The sequence below is a fragment of the Kryptolebias marmoratus genome, linkage group LG1 (genome assembly GCF_001649575.2).
Source record: "Kryptolebias marmoratus isolate JLee-2015 linkage group LG1, ASM164957v2, whole genome shotgun sequence".
Lineage (NCBI taxonomy): Eukaryota > Metazoa > Chordata > Actinopteri > Cyprinodontiformes > Rivulidae > Kryptolebias > Kryptolebias marmoratus.
This window is the reverse complement of record NC_051430.1, coordinates 33,326,547-33,344,052: the sequence shown is the minus strand read 5'-3', so window position 1 is coordinate 33,344,052 and position 17,506 is coordinate 33,326,547. Positions and strand designations below refer to the sequence as shown.

The following is a 17,506-nucleotide window of genomic DNA, read 5'->3' as shown; positions in this document are numbered from 1 at the left end:
CCTGGGCTATCTCCTTGTCTATAATTGATAGGTTTTAGGTGATTATACGCTTCATATGATTACGATCTATAACGATGTATTGATTGGACTGGAATCCAGCTCGGGTGTTTTCATGCCTTGTACACTTTCTTCCCAGTTAGCTCACACATGCTGTACTCTGTTTGGAGCTATTTTAGACTCATTAAAAAAGGGGAATTTGGCTATGTGTGTGCTTGTTCTCATTTGTCTGTCTGTCGGAGCTGTTATCTCATTAACTTGTGTACGGATTTGACTAAAATACTAAGCAAACAAACAACACAATAACAACAAAAGAATCATTTACCCCACAAAGTACTTCCACCTAAGAAATAATGCAAATTACTTAAAGGAGACCTATTCTGTCTCCTTGAACAAGTCAGGATCGATCTGTGGGCTACAAAACATTTTAATTACATTTAATACACACAATCATTCTCAGATGTTGAGATTCGACCTGATCAGTTCTGTTTTAAGCTCATTTCAGAATGAGTGGTTTTAGGGCTGCGTCACTATTATGCAAATAAGCTGCTTTTGGCCACGCCCCCAACTTAGTGTCCCAATCAAAACATAAAATCTCTTTGAAGGGTTAAACGCTGCGGATCATTATTAGTTCAGACAAAGAGGATTCTGACTTTGGGACAGGGGCACTTAGCGGTTCTGAACCAACATTTGTAGAGTAGGAGAGCGGCAGTAAGTGGGTCCAAACCCGACTGGTTGCGGGTCGGGACATAGGCAATACAGACAGCAGAACATTTTCCTTTTCCAGCAGACATTGTTCAGCTGTAAAACCAGCCGAACTAACGTGACGGTCTTTCTGTAATGAAGTGGGCGGAGCTCCAACAACACCAGAAAACATTTACTTATTGTCAAATAATGGCTGGATAGAATTTTTTTTTTTTTGCGTTTGGACTGTTTCTAAAAGCAGTAGATACCCAAATGAAAGTACAAAAACATGCAAAAAGTGAATTTTGCATAATAAGCATAATTGCTTGCTGCGTATTGGTTTGTTCTGTGTGTCTTTCAACTATTCGGACAGTTTTAAATTTATTCAAAAATGTTTTAGGGTATTCATACTCTGTTTTTTTTTTAAACTTATTTGCAATTCTGGGGCAGGACAGGTCAGTGGCTGCATTTGTCAGTAGAGTTATCATTTTGCCTTGTCGGCACTAATTGCATTTGTACATGGTCTGTTATTTCTTGTCATTAGATGGTGCTGCTGTTATGGAGTGGGGCAGAGGAGCATGTGTCAGAACTGTAGAGGAAGAATGCAGGCGAAGATAAAACTGAAGCGAGATATATAATGGCGCCTGGCGTGTTAGCACACATGTAATAAAGTTCCTGAGTTATACAAGCCATATCCTTATTTCAATCTCAGCCACCACAACAACTGGGACTAAAGGCAACGCCTGCCCCAGAAATAATTCCATCCCTTGGACACATTTTACTGGTTTTAGCTAATCGATAAAGCTAACGCTATTGCTAAACCTCACGCTTATCTCTACTTATGGCTTATTTGCATTGTCAGCAGAGTAATCAGTGTGGGCTGGGTCATGATAATAAAAGATGCACAAATCTCTTGTGATGTCATTTCTTGCAACACACATTGACGAACATGGAGCTCATGCTTTTCATTTTCATTGTTATCTGTCTCATCAAGAAAAGGTTCCAAGACAGCGAGACGGCAGCGTTCTGCAAGAAGGGGTTTTTCCTTGCAAAAAGAAATACAATTCAACCAGGAAAGACCCACACAGAGAAAAGCTGCAATTAAATATTTTTATTAGACCTGAAAGAGAGAAGGTTTTGGCGCTCGGACCCCAGCAGAAGACTTGGGTGTTGTGAATAGCAACAAGCTTGGATGAGAAGTTTAGAATGAGGATAAGAGGTGTCTGGTGGTGGAGGTCAAAGCTAGAGGGCCTTACTGACACAACTCGTGATCTGATTGGCTATCACAACTGTATTTGCCCGTTCACTTACAGTGCACGGACGCTCGCATTGTTGATTCTGAAGGCTTGGGCAGATTTCATACAGCCTGGCAACATAAGAGCTGAATTCTGATTGGATAAAAACAACAGCACCGAAAGTGTCAGGATTCAGACTGTACCCAAGTGAGCAGCTCGGCAACAGACAGACTCGGAAACCAGAACGCAATGGTAAGTGAATTTATTTACAGTGAACAGATATACAGTGGTGTGAAAAAGTGTTTGCCCCCTTCCTCATTTCCTGTTTTTTTGCATGTTTGTCACACTTAAGTGTTTCGGAACATCAAACCAATTTAAACAATAGTCAAGGACAACACAAGTAAACACAAAATGCAATTTGTAAATGAAGGCGTTTATTATTAAAGGAGAAAAAAAATCCAAACCATCATGGCCCTATGTGAAAAAGTGATTGCCCCCTAAACCTAATAACTGGTTGGGCCACCCTTAGCAGCAACAACTGCAACCAAGCGTTTGCGATAACTTGCAATGAGTCTTTTACAGCGTTCTGGAGGAATTTTGGCCCACTCATCTTTGCAGAATTGTTCTAATTCAGTTACATTAGAGGGTTTTCGAGCATGAACGGCCTTTTTAAGGTCATACCACAACATCTCAATAGGATTCAGGTCAGGACTTTGGCTAGGCCACTCCAAAGTCTTCATTTTGTTTTTCTTCAGCCATTCAGTGGTGGACTTGCTGGTGTGTTTAGGATCATTGTCCTGCTGCAGAACCCAAGTTCGTTTCAGCTTGAGTTCACGAACAGATGGTCGGACATTCTCCTTCAGGATCTTTTGGTAGACAGCAGAATTCATAGTTCCATTTATCACAGCAAGTCTTCCAGGTCCTGACGCAGCAAAACAGCCCCAGACCATCACACTGCCACCACCATATTTTACTGTTGGTATAATGTTCTTTTTCTGAAATGCAGTGTTCCTTTTACGCCAGATGTAATGGGACACACACCTTCCAAAGAGTTCCACTTTTGTCTCATCGGTCCACAGAATGTTTTCCCAAAAGTCTTGGGGATCATCAAGATGTGTTTTGGAAAAATTGAGACGAGCTTTAATGTTCTTTTTGCTCAGCAGTGGTTTTCTTCTTGGAACTCTGCCATGCAGGCCATTTTTGCCCAGTCTTTTTCTGATGGTGGAGTCATGAACACTGACCTTAACTGAGGCAAGTGAGGCCTGCAGTTCTTTGGACGTTGTTGTGGGGTCTTTTGTGACCTCTTGGATGAGTCGTCGCTGCGCTCTTGGGGTAATTTTGGGCGGGCGGCCACTCCTGGGAAGGTTCACCACTGTTCCATGTCTTCGCCATTTGTGGATAATGGCTCTCACTGTGGTTCGCTGGATTCCCAAAGCTTTGGAAATGGCTTTATAACCCTTTCCAGAATGATAGATCTTAATTACTTTCTTTCTCAATTGTTCCTGAATTTCTTTGGATCTCGGCATGATGTGTAGCTTTTAAGGATCTTTTGGTGGACTTTACTGTGTCAGGCAGCTCCTATTTAAGTGATGTCTTGATTGACAACAGGTGTGGCAATAATCAGGCCTGGGTGTGGCTAGAGAAATTGAACTCAGGTGTTAAAAACCACAGTTATAGTATATTTTAACAAGGGGGGCAATCACTTTTTCACACAGGGCCATGATGGTTTGGATTTTTTTTCTCCTTTAATAATAAACGCCTTCATTTACAAATTGCATTTTGTGTTTACTTGTGTTGTCCTTGACTATTATTTAAATTGGTTTGATGTTCCGAAACACTTAAGTGTGACAAACATGCAAAAAAACAGGAAATGTGGAAGGGGGCAAACACTTTTTCACACCACTGTATACAGGTGAGATCCGGATGATCCTGAGGATGTCGTGAGTGAAGTGTCTTAAGGAGAGGAACAGCAGGTAATCTTTCCAGTGTTTATTCTTACAGTACAGGTGTGAGTCCAGGACACGGAGGAGAAGACGAGGTAAGTTCTTTCTCGGTGGAGGCCCGGCGGAGATTCCAGTGAGCGGCTGGTAAGATGAGGTGGGTCTCTTCTGATGAAGGTGTGGTGGTGATTCGGAAGCCGGTAGGTAGGTTTCGTGATCCCAGGTGGCAGTAAGAGCAGGAACAGGCAGGTACGGGTGTGCAGGTGAGTACTTAACTTGACGGCAGATCTTTGGATGCAGACCAGACTTGTTCCAGACGGACAGGTAATCCTAAAAACAGGTTCAAGGTACAAAAACAAGAACGAAGGTTACAACAAGGAGTTACAAAAAAAATAGCAACGTTTCACAAAGGCTCTGCACTTTTACCACATAGCAAACAATGCTCCAGCGCTGATCCGGTTCCCACTGCAGCCTTAAGTACTTTACCTCTTCTGATCAGCCTGATCCATTGCAGGTGTGGGAGGAGTGGTGCCGAGGCGTCAACCACCTGCCCAGGAACGCCCACCAGGAAGCACTCACACACACACACAAACCTCCAATCACCACAGGAAGGCGCATAATATGACACGAAGAGAATATGAATACTTTTAGATATCTACAGAAAGTAAATTAAAAATTAAATGAACCTTTATCATAATTATGATCATGATTCTTGGTTGTCAGGCCAGCAGAGAAGGCCTTGCTGGACCTGACGGCCCACCACTGTTTTACAGAAATATGGATAGGCAAACTAAAAATTGTTTAGTGTGGACAAAGCATAAGATGGTCAATCCTCTGCTGAAACACTAAATTGTTTTATGACGAATGACAGCCTATTATTTTGCTTTTATTTAACGCAGCGAAACTAAGGTGTGATGACCTGCATATCATACAGACAACCATCGATCCACCAGCAGTTCAAATTCCAATATTAAAACATTGTATTGCCAACCCCATGCAGCAATTAAAATCTCAGGATGTCATTTCATGGCTGCTTCTCTGCAGCTGAAATCTTCAATCAGGAGATTGTGAGGTGAGGCCCTCTCATTTCCTACAGCTGCCCCTCCACCCTCTGCCTCCTCACAACTATTCCACTCTGATGCTTATGAGAAATCCAACTACAAAAACAACTATGTATATTTTCAATTTATCTTCCTTCCCATACCTGTCTGTGCTCGAGCTTGCTTGGCATCCATCCCTAGCTGCCCTTCTATTTCACTATTTAAATTTACAATTCCTAAGCGGATTTTCTGAATTTAACCATACTTTTAATCTTTGGCAAAATGAGTGATGACTTCTTTCAAAAAAAAAAAAACCTGACAGGCTTCCAGCGTATACCAGCGGATTAGTTTCCTGTGGAGATGAGGTTTTCCTTTGTGCCGCTGTGTGTCTGTTTGATGGGTTTTAACTGGAAGCGTTGGTGCTGAAATTGGATGCAGCAGGGATTGTGGGTAGATGGCCCAGGTTTGATACAGACGCCCCGCACTGCAACTCTGCCCTGAACCTTTTCCTTCATTTTACTTTCCATCAAGTCCAATGACTAAGCCTTTAAATACTCACAGCACCACACAGGTAAACACACCTGCACACACAAACATAAGCAGAAACACTACATCCTCAGCAACATGCACACTAGTGAAGTATTAAATCCCACATGATTTTTAATGAATGGAATAGACCTTGCTATATTGACTCGTTATAAGCTATTGACTTTTCATCACACATCAGAAGAGGCACCAATCAGTTTATATACTATCTTTACCACCTGCCACCAAAAGGTGAAGGCAGACATTAAAGTAGTGTATTTTCCAAAATATTTAATGAACCTCAAAGCTAATTAAAATTTAAATTTTAGAAGATAGTCACTGGATGGACATCGACAACTGATTACCTTTTGGAGTCACATTTTTAACATAAGATCTTAGTTTAATACTCTTTCATGAAAAGCAGTAGGCAGTAGACATTCCTTCAAAGAATGATAGGCTTTGAATTGTTTAGGTCAGTTTAGGTCCTACTGGCTCCAATCAGAGTAAACAACTGTTTTAAAAATGATCTTCTTCTTTATTTGGATCTTCTTAACCATGCATGATTTGCACATGGAAGACATGTAATGATAGCTGACCAAGGCTGGTGGTAGGAGTTTAGCAGTAGAATGGTTTATCCTAAAGTTTGTTTCCCTATTACAAAACACTTAGGTACCATTTCTCGGCTTTGATTTTGAGGAGAATATAGGGCATAGACATGTGCAATTGCTAACCTTATTCCACTACTTTCTAAAGTCTTTGTTTTCGACCAGAGTTTGATAAAGCTTTGTCACCAGATCAAAACTCTAAACTGTTTATTTGGTTTTTGCAAAAAAATAACATTCATATCACGTGTTTTACTTGGACTTGGAAATCTGTGACACTTTGCACACAACACACTTTAAAGACCCAAAAATCAGACCACAAAGGCCACAAAAGAACAAACAAAAAGTTTTATTAGCTTCGTAAAAAAACGGAATGATGACCAAGGAACAAGGACGGGAACAGGAACAGAGAAGATAACAATGGCAGGTACCTGGTAACTAAAAACTGATTAAAGTCCTATCGCTCTCTGCTTTTCACTACAGAGTTTCATCTGATGTTAAGAAATTAAAGACTTATAGCCATCCATCCATCCATCCTCTTCCTCTTATCCGGGGTCGGGTCGTGGGGGCAGCAGCCTAAGCAGGGAGACCCAGACTTCCCTCTCCCCAGCCACTTGGGCCAGCTCCTCCGGGGGAATCCCAAGGCGTTCCCAGTCCCTCCAGCGTGTCCTGGGTCTTCCTCTGGGCCTCCTCCCGGTGGGACGTCACCAGGGAGGCGTCCTCACCAGATGCCCGAGCCACCTCAACTGGCTCCTCTCGACATGGAGGAGCAGCGGCTCCCGGATGACCGAGCTTCTCACCCTATATTAACTGATGTTTACTCCATCTCAAGTTGAAAAGAAAGGACTAAGGTCCTCATAGATGGACTGAGTTTGGCTGGGCACAGACAGTATTAATATTGTCTGCAGTGTCTTGAGTTGCCCAAAACCAGCCTCTTCACTGACTGAATATCTATAGGCCATGATTATGCCTACATTTCCTTAATCCAGCATCGAGGACTTAAGCTTCTTTGTTTGCTCATTTGACTGTGTGGATTCTATATCCCAAAGCTGGGTGCAGGATTAGCCAGACATTGTGTCAGAATCATGTGAGGCTAGTTAGGGGGGTAGGGTTGCTTGATTATAACGATACAGCCAAGTAGACAACATAAGCTTTCATTATCAACCAAAAGTGAAATGGCAAATTTATTTTTTTTGTGTGTGTGTGTTTGTTTGTAATGTTATCATCAACAATCATATCGATTCTATTGAAACCTTGGATGTACCTCTTCAGTTGATTAAATTTTGGAGTCAGCCTAATTCAAGATGGCCACCACAGCCAATTGACCTTATAGAACATGAAAAAAGACTAAAATAACCAATTTTAAAAGATATTGATCTAAAATGTGATGTGGTAGAAGCTGACACTGTAATTTTTTTTGCTAAAAACTTTGACAATAACTGTTGGTGTCAACTCTGTCTGTTAGCAAAATATCTCACAAAACACTGGACAGATTTTAATGATATTTTCAAAGAGTAATCAATGGAGAGGATTAACCTTCTAAGACACCTGCATTTAAGATGGCTACCACGGTTTTACAAATATCTGATCGCGAAATATTGCAAGGTTTGATCAAAACGGCTTTAACTTAGTCGCTTCTCAACATGGAGTGGTTTTAGTCAAAAACTCTAGTATTAAAGGAGGTGGGTGATATGCATTGCTTCAAGGAATGCTAAGTCATTAATTAAAGAAGGGATTTAAAGAAGATACAGAGAGCAACACGTTTACTGCAGATTGCTTTTTGTCATAAGATCTGCTGACTTTCGTTGTGGTGCTGAATTGTTCACCAGAAAGAAAAGGCATTGAATCTTAAAATGCATACAGACTGGCAGGAAAACAGACATTCTCATCATTTCCTTTGATGTTCGTGTACTTTAACTTGAGCCAGAGCAGAGTGAGAACTGTGACCAATCACTGTATGTTTTTTTGGTTTTTTTTTTACTCTGCTGGGTTAGTCGTCAGTTATGGAAGTGGTGGAAGATTTTGGAATTCTACCCTTGACCTACTTTCTGGTAGTGGGAATTCTGGGAGCCAAATAGTGATGTTTATCTTGAGACGAGAACCATAATGACATTTGCTTATAGGCAGTAAACAGAAAGCAGCTTAAGGCCCTACAGGTGCTGTGGGGGTTGTGACTGGGTAAGCCTGTTGGGTCGAATGAGGTGAATGTTAATTATAAAACTGAGGTCCACATTCACTAAGACTGCACAGCACCTGATTTTTGCTCACCATTTGCTCACATCTGCTCTGCCTCAGTGTCAAATTCACAAAGCAGTTAAAGGCCTGGAAGGAAAACACTTGACTTGCACTTACCTTCTTATTATACATTCTTCATAAATTATGTTGACTATAAGAGTTTAATAAGAGCTCATTAACTTTAGGCTGACTCCAAATGTTAATGAGTTGGAGATATACATTCAATGTATGATGAATTACTTTTATCACTGCTTAAGCTCTCATTAGAGGGGTACCAGACCAAATTTATCCATCAATCACAGTTTTTTGTTATTATTATTATTATTATTATTATTATTATTATACATTTAATTTATAGAGCACTTTATATTCATACATTTCGAAGTGATACATCCCAAGAATCATAGAAACAAAACAAAAATAACAATAAAATCATTTAAGATCATAGAACTGACAGAAAATCTAGTCTGTGGTGCCCTTAAAGCTGCATTAGGTAACTTTTATAAAAATGTATTTTTTACATATTTGTTAAAACTGTTATGTTAACCCTAAAACTATTCTGTACAGAATAAAAGTCCAGTTGTTTTTGTTTTTTAACCTTTTTTGAATTGTTACCATGGCCTGGATGACTGAGAATCTACACCAGCGTATATCATAGTTGCTTCAGATCAGGGCTCTCAAGTTTGGATCTTCCTCTCCATCCTCTCAGCTGTTAGGTTGTAAATACTGATCAGTAAACAGCTGGAACTTATTATTTATTAGTATTAGCAGCTTTAGCTAACCTGAACATTTCCAGTCCTCCTCTTGAAAAGCTTTCATCTTTCATGGCTACATCTTTATCTTTCTGCATCTTTATCTTTCTGCCTCTCCATCTTTAGCTCTCTGTCATCAGATGAGCAGGTCTCCTCTCTGCTGAGAGATTGACAGCTGTCAGTGCTTGGGGAAGTGGGCGGGGCTTATGGTACGCTGCAGAATGAGTGCTTTCTCACATTTAGCCGCCAAAGTCACTAGATTTGTCGCTAGTCGCTTTAAAAAATGCTACAGGGGTCTGAAAACTCGCTAAATATAGCGTTAAAGTAACAAAAAGGCCGTGCGTGTGTGGTTTTTTTGCTTGAGAAATACAAAGTGTGGCGTGTGAGGGCCAAATGCGGGACTTTTGGCTGCCCCGCACAGGGTGATGCGGGACAAGGGACGGGGGGAGGCTAAATGCGGGACGGTTGGCAAGTATGCTATTAATTATGACATGAGGTTTCGTCCCGTAAAATGGAATCATTCATTTCCACTGTCATCTTTGTGCTGTTCATGATGGGAGCGAAATGAAGATTTCATGCAATCTGCTGGCTTCCTTAGATATTTTTTATGACTTGGCATTCCATAATGCACTGTATGTACGTGTATTGTATCATAACTAAAGTTGAGTCTGACCTAAATTGACTTTTTTAATGTATACAGTAAAATAAATATAAATAAAACAAAATAAATTAACAGAACTGAATAACTAATTCAATTTTACAGCTGATAATTTTGTTTTAATTGTTCACCTAACTCCTTAATACATTACGTATCAGGCCTTATTTAAACTGTAAAGGTAAAATCAATTATTGAAATCTCAATAGCTAAATACAGCACAGATGATTCTAGCAAACCTTTCAACCACTTATCAGGAAGTATCTTAAAAGACTGGAAGGTTTATTCCAACTAATTGGCAGCAATATGAAAGAAAGATTGATCAGTACTAGAACAGACATAAACAACTAAATTATTTAATTTTATTCATCTAAATGATTTTTTTTTGTCATGCTACAAAAACAAAGCATTTGCTCATTAATGATGAAAGAGCTCCATGAGTCCCATGTTGATTGACGATCAGTGAGATGTATGACACCTCTCAACTTGTCATCAAGGAGTTATTTGTACTCTGCTGCGATCCATTCTGTGAGGAAGAACCAGATGTCCCGTCTTAATTAGGCCGACAGTAATGTTTTTAATGACTTCTAGCCCATTACAGACAAAGGAGGAGTTTTCAGATTTTCCTCCTGTCACTCTTCTGTGGGTCTGCTGCTCTTTGTCTCAGCCTCTAAGATGATGTTTGACACATTTCTATCCTCCAAAGACTGACAGAGAAGGAGGAAGCGCTGCACGTGAGTGTCTGCACACACACTGTCTGCGGGGGAGAAGGCCAGGATGCGGGAGGAGCACCCGCTCGCCTCCCTGGATGGTCCCTGGTCTTCTGCAGTGGTTCTCCCCTGATCCCGTGGCCACCGTCGCCGAGGGAGGGCACCGGCTGCAGCAACCTCCACATCCCCACCAATCCCAGCAGCCTCTCCGGTGGATCGGAGCGCCGCCACCACAGCCTCTCCGGTGGGTCGGGCCGAGCTGCTGCCAGTCCTCGAGGCCACTCCCATGTCCCCAACAGAGCTCCAGGCCATCTCCGCACAAATCATGAGACTTCAATCCTCAGTTTGCAATCATTCAGATCCTGTTCACCGAAAGACCGCACTTACACTCATGAACAAAATAATCTGCTCCACTCCCGGACTTCTTTGTATCCCCGAATTCTGCCAACTTCACTCACATGTTAGAGTCACACTATCTGGTCTAGAAAAAACGATTGAACTCAACTTGAAAGTGTCTGAAGCTACTCTGGAGCTAGTCGGACCGCCTTTAGTCCCTCCAGCGCCCTCTGCAGAGCCCTCGGTGCCTCCAGCGCCCTCTGCAGAGCCCTCAGATCCTCTAGCGCTGGTCTCGCAGTCCCACGCCACCACAGTCTCCTCAGAGCTTCCAGCTTCTGCCAAGTCTCCTCGCCAGGCTGCTCCAGAGGGGGTCGAGGTTGTTGACGTTCCTCTCCAGGCCACTCCAGAGGGGGTCGAAGTCGTCGACATTCCTCGCCAGGCCGCTTCACCATCCAGTGTCTCTGTGGGGGTCGGTGGCGACGCCCCAACGTCAGCCAGTTGGGGTCGGTGGCGCAGCCGCCTCAGCTTCCCCTCCTGGGTTTCACCGAGAGTCCAGTTGGACGCCTTGCTCTGCTCCGGGTGGACGTCTCACTCCAGTATGTTCCGCTAAGGGTCCAGGTGGACGCCTTACTCCAGTCTGCTCCGCCGAAGGTCCTAAACGACGCCCTCATCTCGCCTGCTTGGTCTACGCCCGCTGCCCTCTTGACCTTAGAAAACTATCATATCTGTAACTTGGCCAATTTCACAGGTTTTGTGCTGTAATTTAATGTTACAGTAGCTGAGAGTCATTCACAACACTTAATCTAAGCGTGACATATTGCAATATTGCGTGAGATTGTAAATAACGCTTCTTTCAAGGTTTGACCAACCTGCTACATCATTTCTCAACAGAATCTGATCTTAGTCTAAAACTCTCGCCTGAAAGGCGGCTAGCAACACGCATTTCTTCAAGGAATGTTAGGCCCTTTAACTTTCTTTGTCTTATTTGTCAGGGAATGCCTTTTCTTTCACTCAAGCAGGAAAGGTACAACATGTGAACCCCACCTTTCTGTCCTATATCTGCAGTATATGAACCACCCCAAGGTAAAGACACAACATAGTTTCTGAACAAATGTTACTGCTTGCCATAATGAGGGTATAAAATGTTATTAATATTTTAGAACAAGCCCTATTTTTCATCTCTGAAACCTACTGTGGCGCTGCTTTTCAAAGGCTTTCACTCAAAACCCAATGGGAGATTCAATTGACTTTAATCTTGCATTCGTTTGAAAATTTGAGCCCATTAGTTAACTTTGCCTCTTCTGTGCAGTTTCCATTGCATTTCAATGAAGCCTCTTTCCTGTGGTGTTAAAACACTAATAGTTGCTTCAAATAGCAAATAAGCGCAATAGAGTGTGAACATAAGAGAGAATAAGAAAGGAAGGAAAAGGAAGCAGAGACACAAGGAAATGATTAAAATAGCCAGATCTTACTGCAAAACATTTAGTTAGGATTTGAACAGAAAAATTCAATTAAAGTACAGTTAATCCTTTTTCCTGTCCTTAAAAATTACTAATGCAGGATTTTATGTATGCTGTACTATCTTTGCCAGTCTAACAAGAATATTTTTTATAATATAAAAACAGTAAAGACATAGTCCAGTCAGTTTGCTTGGAGCTGAGTAAACTTTTAGTCTGACTACAAATACATTCAGCAGCATATAACGATCTATGCACTGCAAACATAAATTAGCAGAGTGATGTTGTTTGATTGATAAAACAGCAATAAACTAAACCGTGTCATGCAAATCTGTAGAGGTTTAATATTAGTTAATGTAGCATTCTTTCACACCGATTAGTTTTTAGTTTATTAAGAACTCCTGCTAGGTCAAGAAGAGTCCAATTTTTACACACAGTTGGTGTGAAATATTTACCGTCTGCTGAGATCTGGTAATATTTGTGTTTCAGGAGAAGAAACTGACGAAGAGGAGCAATCCACTGTATCGCTGCCTTCACAAAAAATGTCAGGCAATTTTCTGTTCTAGTGATGAGGGTGAAAAAGTTTCACAAAAAACTAAATTGTCCGAAAATAAAGAGTCAAATACTGTTATTTTTTGTATTTAGAATTCGCCCAAGGGAATATGTATCCCTCACAACCCGACCGCGGATAAGTGGTGGAAGATGGATGCATGATGTTTGTACAACATATTATCACATTTGTACAATATAATTGTCATGTTATAATGTGATAGTGTTCAAAAATGTATTTTCTTCTGTGACAGCAACACGCTTTCATAATTGAGGGCAGTCTAAGGAGCAGTAGGAAAAATACGCATCCGATGAGAATAATTAACTATATTAAGGATATCATGACCAAAATATTTTGAGAGTTTTCATAAAGTAGTAAAAACGGGGTCTACAAGGCAGGTTGTTTAATTTAATTGGGGAATAACTCTGAAAAGCGTTTCATCAAAACTCTCTACTGTTTCCTCATTAATTAACAAGAAGGTTTAGGTGTTTGTATATTTATTCTGAGATATATTTGACCTGATATTCTCCGTTTGTCCTCAGAAATGAGCTGCAAATTCTATATATTTAGAGCTACTGAAAATATTGCTCAATACTGTGGGAGCAGTCAACACAATTCAAGACAGCTGCCGCAGCCAATTGATATTAACCAAAACAAAAATGGTCAGTTTTACAGATGCTGAGTTAAAATATGGGATGTTATAGAAGCTGAGAGGCATTCACAACACAGACGCCTCATGATATGGCATGAGAATGCATAGAAAATTATTTTCAAAGTTTGACCAAAACTATTACAACTGTCATTTCTAAGTGTAAGATAATCTTAGTCAAAAACTCTGGCGAGAAACGTGGCTAAGAATTTTATTAGATATGTGACGGGGCTGGCCCTAATTGGCATCATAAATGCTGACCTGTTAGTTTCCCTTATCACTTCCCCATACCCCCACCATCCATCCACATTTTTCTGTTAAAAAGATTTCCATCAGAGGACTTATTTATAATAAAAGAGCCTGCTGCAGAATCTCTCCTGGCGGGTATTTTTATTGCCAGTCTTCATGAAACGTGCTAACTGAGTCTTTTTTTTCTAACTGCTTCCATCGGTGTCACTCACTCTGTGTGTGTTTGTGTCCCAGTGGAGGAAAAAAAAAAGGCTCAGAGAAGTGAGTGAGCTCTGTCAGTCTGACTGAGCTGAGCTGCTGCTAAGTCTGGCTGCACTACAAAGACCAGCACATCTGACTGTCAATAGTAGTTTGGGGGAGGGGGGGAGGGAGGGAGGAGACACGGAGGTGAGATGGTGGAAGGAGGGGGTGCGGTCGCTTTGAGAGAAAGAGATACTTTGATATTTCGGAATGTTAGAAGGGTGAATGTGGAGAACAGGAGGTTGGGGATCTAATTACCGGGCCATAATTGGGGGCTAGGGAATAGGTTGCCGTCCTCTCAACTCGCTGCAGATCAATTATGTTAAGAGAACATCTGTAAGTAGTGCTTAATGAGGTCCATTAGAGCAACATGTGCTGCCTTCCCCTAACGGTGCTTGTCAGCTTCTTGGATGAGCTGGAGTGTGCTGCCGACTGGGGACCGGGTAACAGGGCTTAAATAGAAGAGGAGGCTCGACACCGTGCCGCTTTTCTCTGTCAGAAAACTAAAGAGATGCACAGTTTCGGGGGGGAGGGAGAGAGCAAAGAGTAACAACTACTCTTCTACTGTTTCCTGTAGAAGACAGGACTTAACTAGCTCTGAGGACAGTCTGAAGTCGGGACCCGATTGTTCCAGGCGTCACTTCAAGGTACGTGTCCTGTGACTTCCTACGTTAAGAGTTTAAGGGGTGTTGTTTTAAAGCCAGGACACTGATGGAACTCAACAACCAAGGACCTCACATAAAACTACTCATGGCTTCTTCTGTGCTTCCTCGTCGGAGCCTGAGGTGAAAGGTCGGGGGTCATGTAACGTATAGAGAGCTGTTTCCGTCTGCCGCTCTGTCTCCATCTTCCATTCATGCCTGGAACGCAGCAAGTGAGGGTGCAAGGGCAGAGAGAGGTGTGTGTGTGTGTGTGTGTGTGTGTGTGTGTGTGTGTGTGTGTGTGTGTGTGTGTGTGTGTGTGTGTGTGTGTGTGTGTGTGTGTGTTTGGGGGGTGTCTCTCTCTCACACACACACACCCAAACACACACTCTGCAGCAAATTGGTGATTATCAAGATAGGCAGCCTTGAAATAATTCAATTCATGACAAAACCTAATTACTGGCAGGTAATACCCTGTCAGCTTTAATGCATCTCATCACTCATCACAGCACGCAGGGAGCGTTTTATGATCCATGTTATTACCGCTTCATTTTAGGCTGAGCCGCATGCCAACTATTGACTTGTGTCCCCTCCTTTTTCCTCCTATCTGAAAGTTACGGAGCCCAGAAAGTGCCAGGTGTAGGAAAAAAAAAAAAAAGGCAAACCGGTTTCACGCACACAGATGTCCCCCAGGCGGTGCGTTAAACTGTGTTTCAGGTGCAGATCTAAATCGGGCAAGAAGGAATCAACACACCAGCTGAAAAAAGCGGAGACAGCCTACTTTCCTTGTCTTTTGTTTATTTGCACAAAGCAAAAAAAAACAAAAAATAAACAGAAAGATAAGTTGTAGGAAGAGGCAGAAAGATCAAGGAGCTTATGGATAACTTTCACCCATGAAATCATAAAACACCATCAATGACATATCAACAAATAAAAGACACAAACATGCATGGGCGCATGATTATATTATTATATAATAAAGTGAGAGAGCAAAGCTGTGGATGTAATAATAGGGGCACTGAAAGTTATACGAGCAGTTATCTGCATACTACTAGTTATCTGTGATTTTTTTTTTAACCAATGATTTACTCAATGTAAATATGATATAAACATTTATAAAATGTTTATTTGAAGGCCATATTTAGTTAATATACTCAGCTACAATGAGCTCTGAGTTGCTCTGCAGGTGTAGCTACCTGAACCAGCCTTAAACCAAACTGATCTCTTTAATATTAACTTTGTAGTTTGTATTTATGAAAGTAAAACTTGAATCAATAAAACACTACATGTTTTTGTTAGTTTTTTGTTTGATAATCTGTATTTAAGTTGAAAAATGGGGCGCGATAGCACAAGTTTGCACCCCCTCTTTAAAAATGGAGGTGGAGCTGCTCCACCTTCGTCATTTAGCAACTTTTTTTAAACATCTGATAGATGAACAGTTTCTACTCTCCAGTAGTTTAGTATCTTTGCATCGTACTGAAAATTGGCCTCTGGATGTGAGAAATTTTAGGCAGGTGAAGATATGAAGGCTGATGAGTCAAATAAGACTGTAGACTAGAGTTTGTTATAAGCCTTGAACTGCTTGGGAACATTCCTACCATCTGAATAAATCCTACAAATGTAGTATTATTTATCAGTAATATTGTATTTTTAGAACAAAGAGAAAGAGCAAACTGTTACAAAGAAGGGAAAAACACTGATGAGATTTAACCACTGAATTATGGAAGCCTAAAGTTAGTCCTCCTGTATTTTTTAGAAAACTAATAAGTCCAAAGCTTTGGAAAATTAAAGCATATAATTCCATTTTAGTTATAGTTATAGTTTACAGAGACCACAGCGGGTCCAAAAACAATCAGAACATATCATAAGCTAAAGAGAAATTCACCCATAAGGCGTCCTGCTAATCCATTTTGATTAATTAATAAAATCCAGGCAAAACAAACTTTTATCCAAGAAAACAAACAAGACAAACAAAAAAAAAGCTGTATCTTCAGAACAATTCCAAGACTTGCTGTTTAATTGTCTTTAATCGGTCCATTTCATTACATAAATGGATTTGTTTTGTTGTTGTTAACCTCAAGCTTGTGTATGGTCACACTAGTTTACTAGTAGGTCCTCCAACTTGGCTCAGGACGGACTGTTCAGACATAAAAGAGGTCCAAACCATCTGAGGGAAAACATTTTTATTGCACATCGAGGCCATTCGTACCTGTATTTACTGCCATCTGAATGCAATCTGTTAGCCAAGAACCCTTTTTCATGAGAAGACTGAACAGCTGCAAAGAACCACATATGGTACATTTGTTTGGCTCCATACCAGCTGCATATCAACACCATTTTACAAATCTAGGTTTATAATTTACTGATCTGACCTCTGCTTTTATTTCTACACTTTTGGCTCATTTGTTGTGGAACACTGTGGCCTCCTGATGTAAACTAACAGATAAAATGTAAAAAAGTAATGTGGACGTGTAACTATGTACAAGGAAACTGTTGTGGAACAAAGGTTTGTACAAAGGAAGACAACATCTATGGCACCTTAGCAAATATTGTTTGAATTCTGTAGCCCTTTTTCATAAGTCATACTATTTAATTTTGTTGTGATGTTCTTATTTTGATTCGCCTGAATGAAGAAAAAGCCTTCAGTATTTAGGAATAAATTGGCTCCTTTTGTCCTGAGACTAATTATCACCTGAAGGCAAACGTTGGTGTTTTTGCCCATGTCTGTGTTGTTATGTGTTTATGGGTCTGTAGGTTAGCAAAATATCTCATGATCTATTGGACAGTGAATGATTCAGAACATAATCATTGCAGTACATCTACAACTAATGAATATTTGGAGGTAGATATGGAAAAAAATCCTATATCACGATAACGATATATATCACAATATACCCCAATTACGTACGTTGTCAGTTATTCTCTGAAAAATATGAAAAAATAATCTAATTTCTTACCTTTTTCAAGCTTTATTTCGAAGTGACATTTAACTGAACTTTCACAAATGAG

At 40.8% G+C, this 17,506-nt stretch overlaps 1 protein-coding gene across 1 annotated transcript in view; it reads left to right on the top strand.

Annotated features, from left to right (window-relative positions):
* The first annotated feature begins 14,106 nt into the window (after positions 1-14,106).
* lmo3 (LIM domain only 3) overlaps positions 14,107-17,506 on the top strand; it is a 41,449-nt gene continuing 38,049 nt past the window's right edge. Inside the window, exon 1 of the mRNA XM_017426288.3 lies at positions 14,107-14,503. The gene's annotated coding sequence lies outside the window, so the exon portion shown is untranslated. The remainder of the gene's footprint in view (positions 14,504-17,506) is intronic.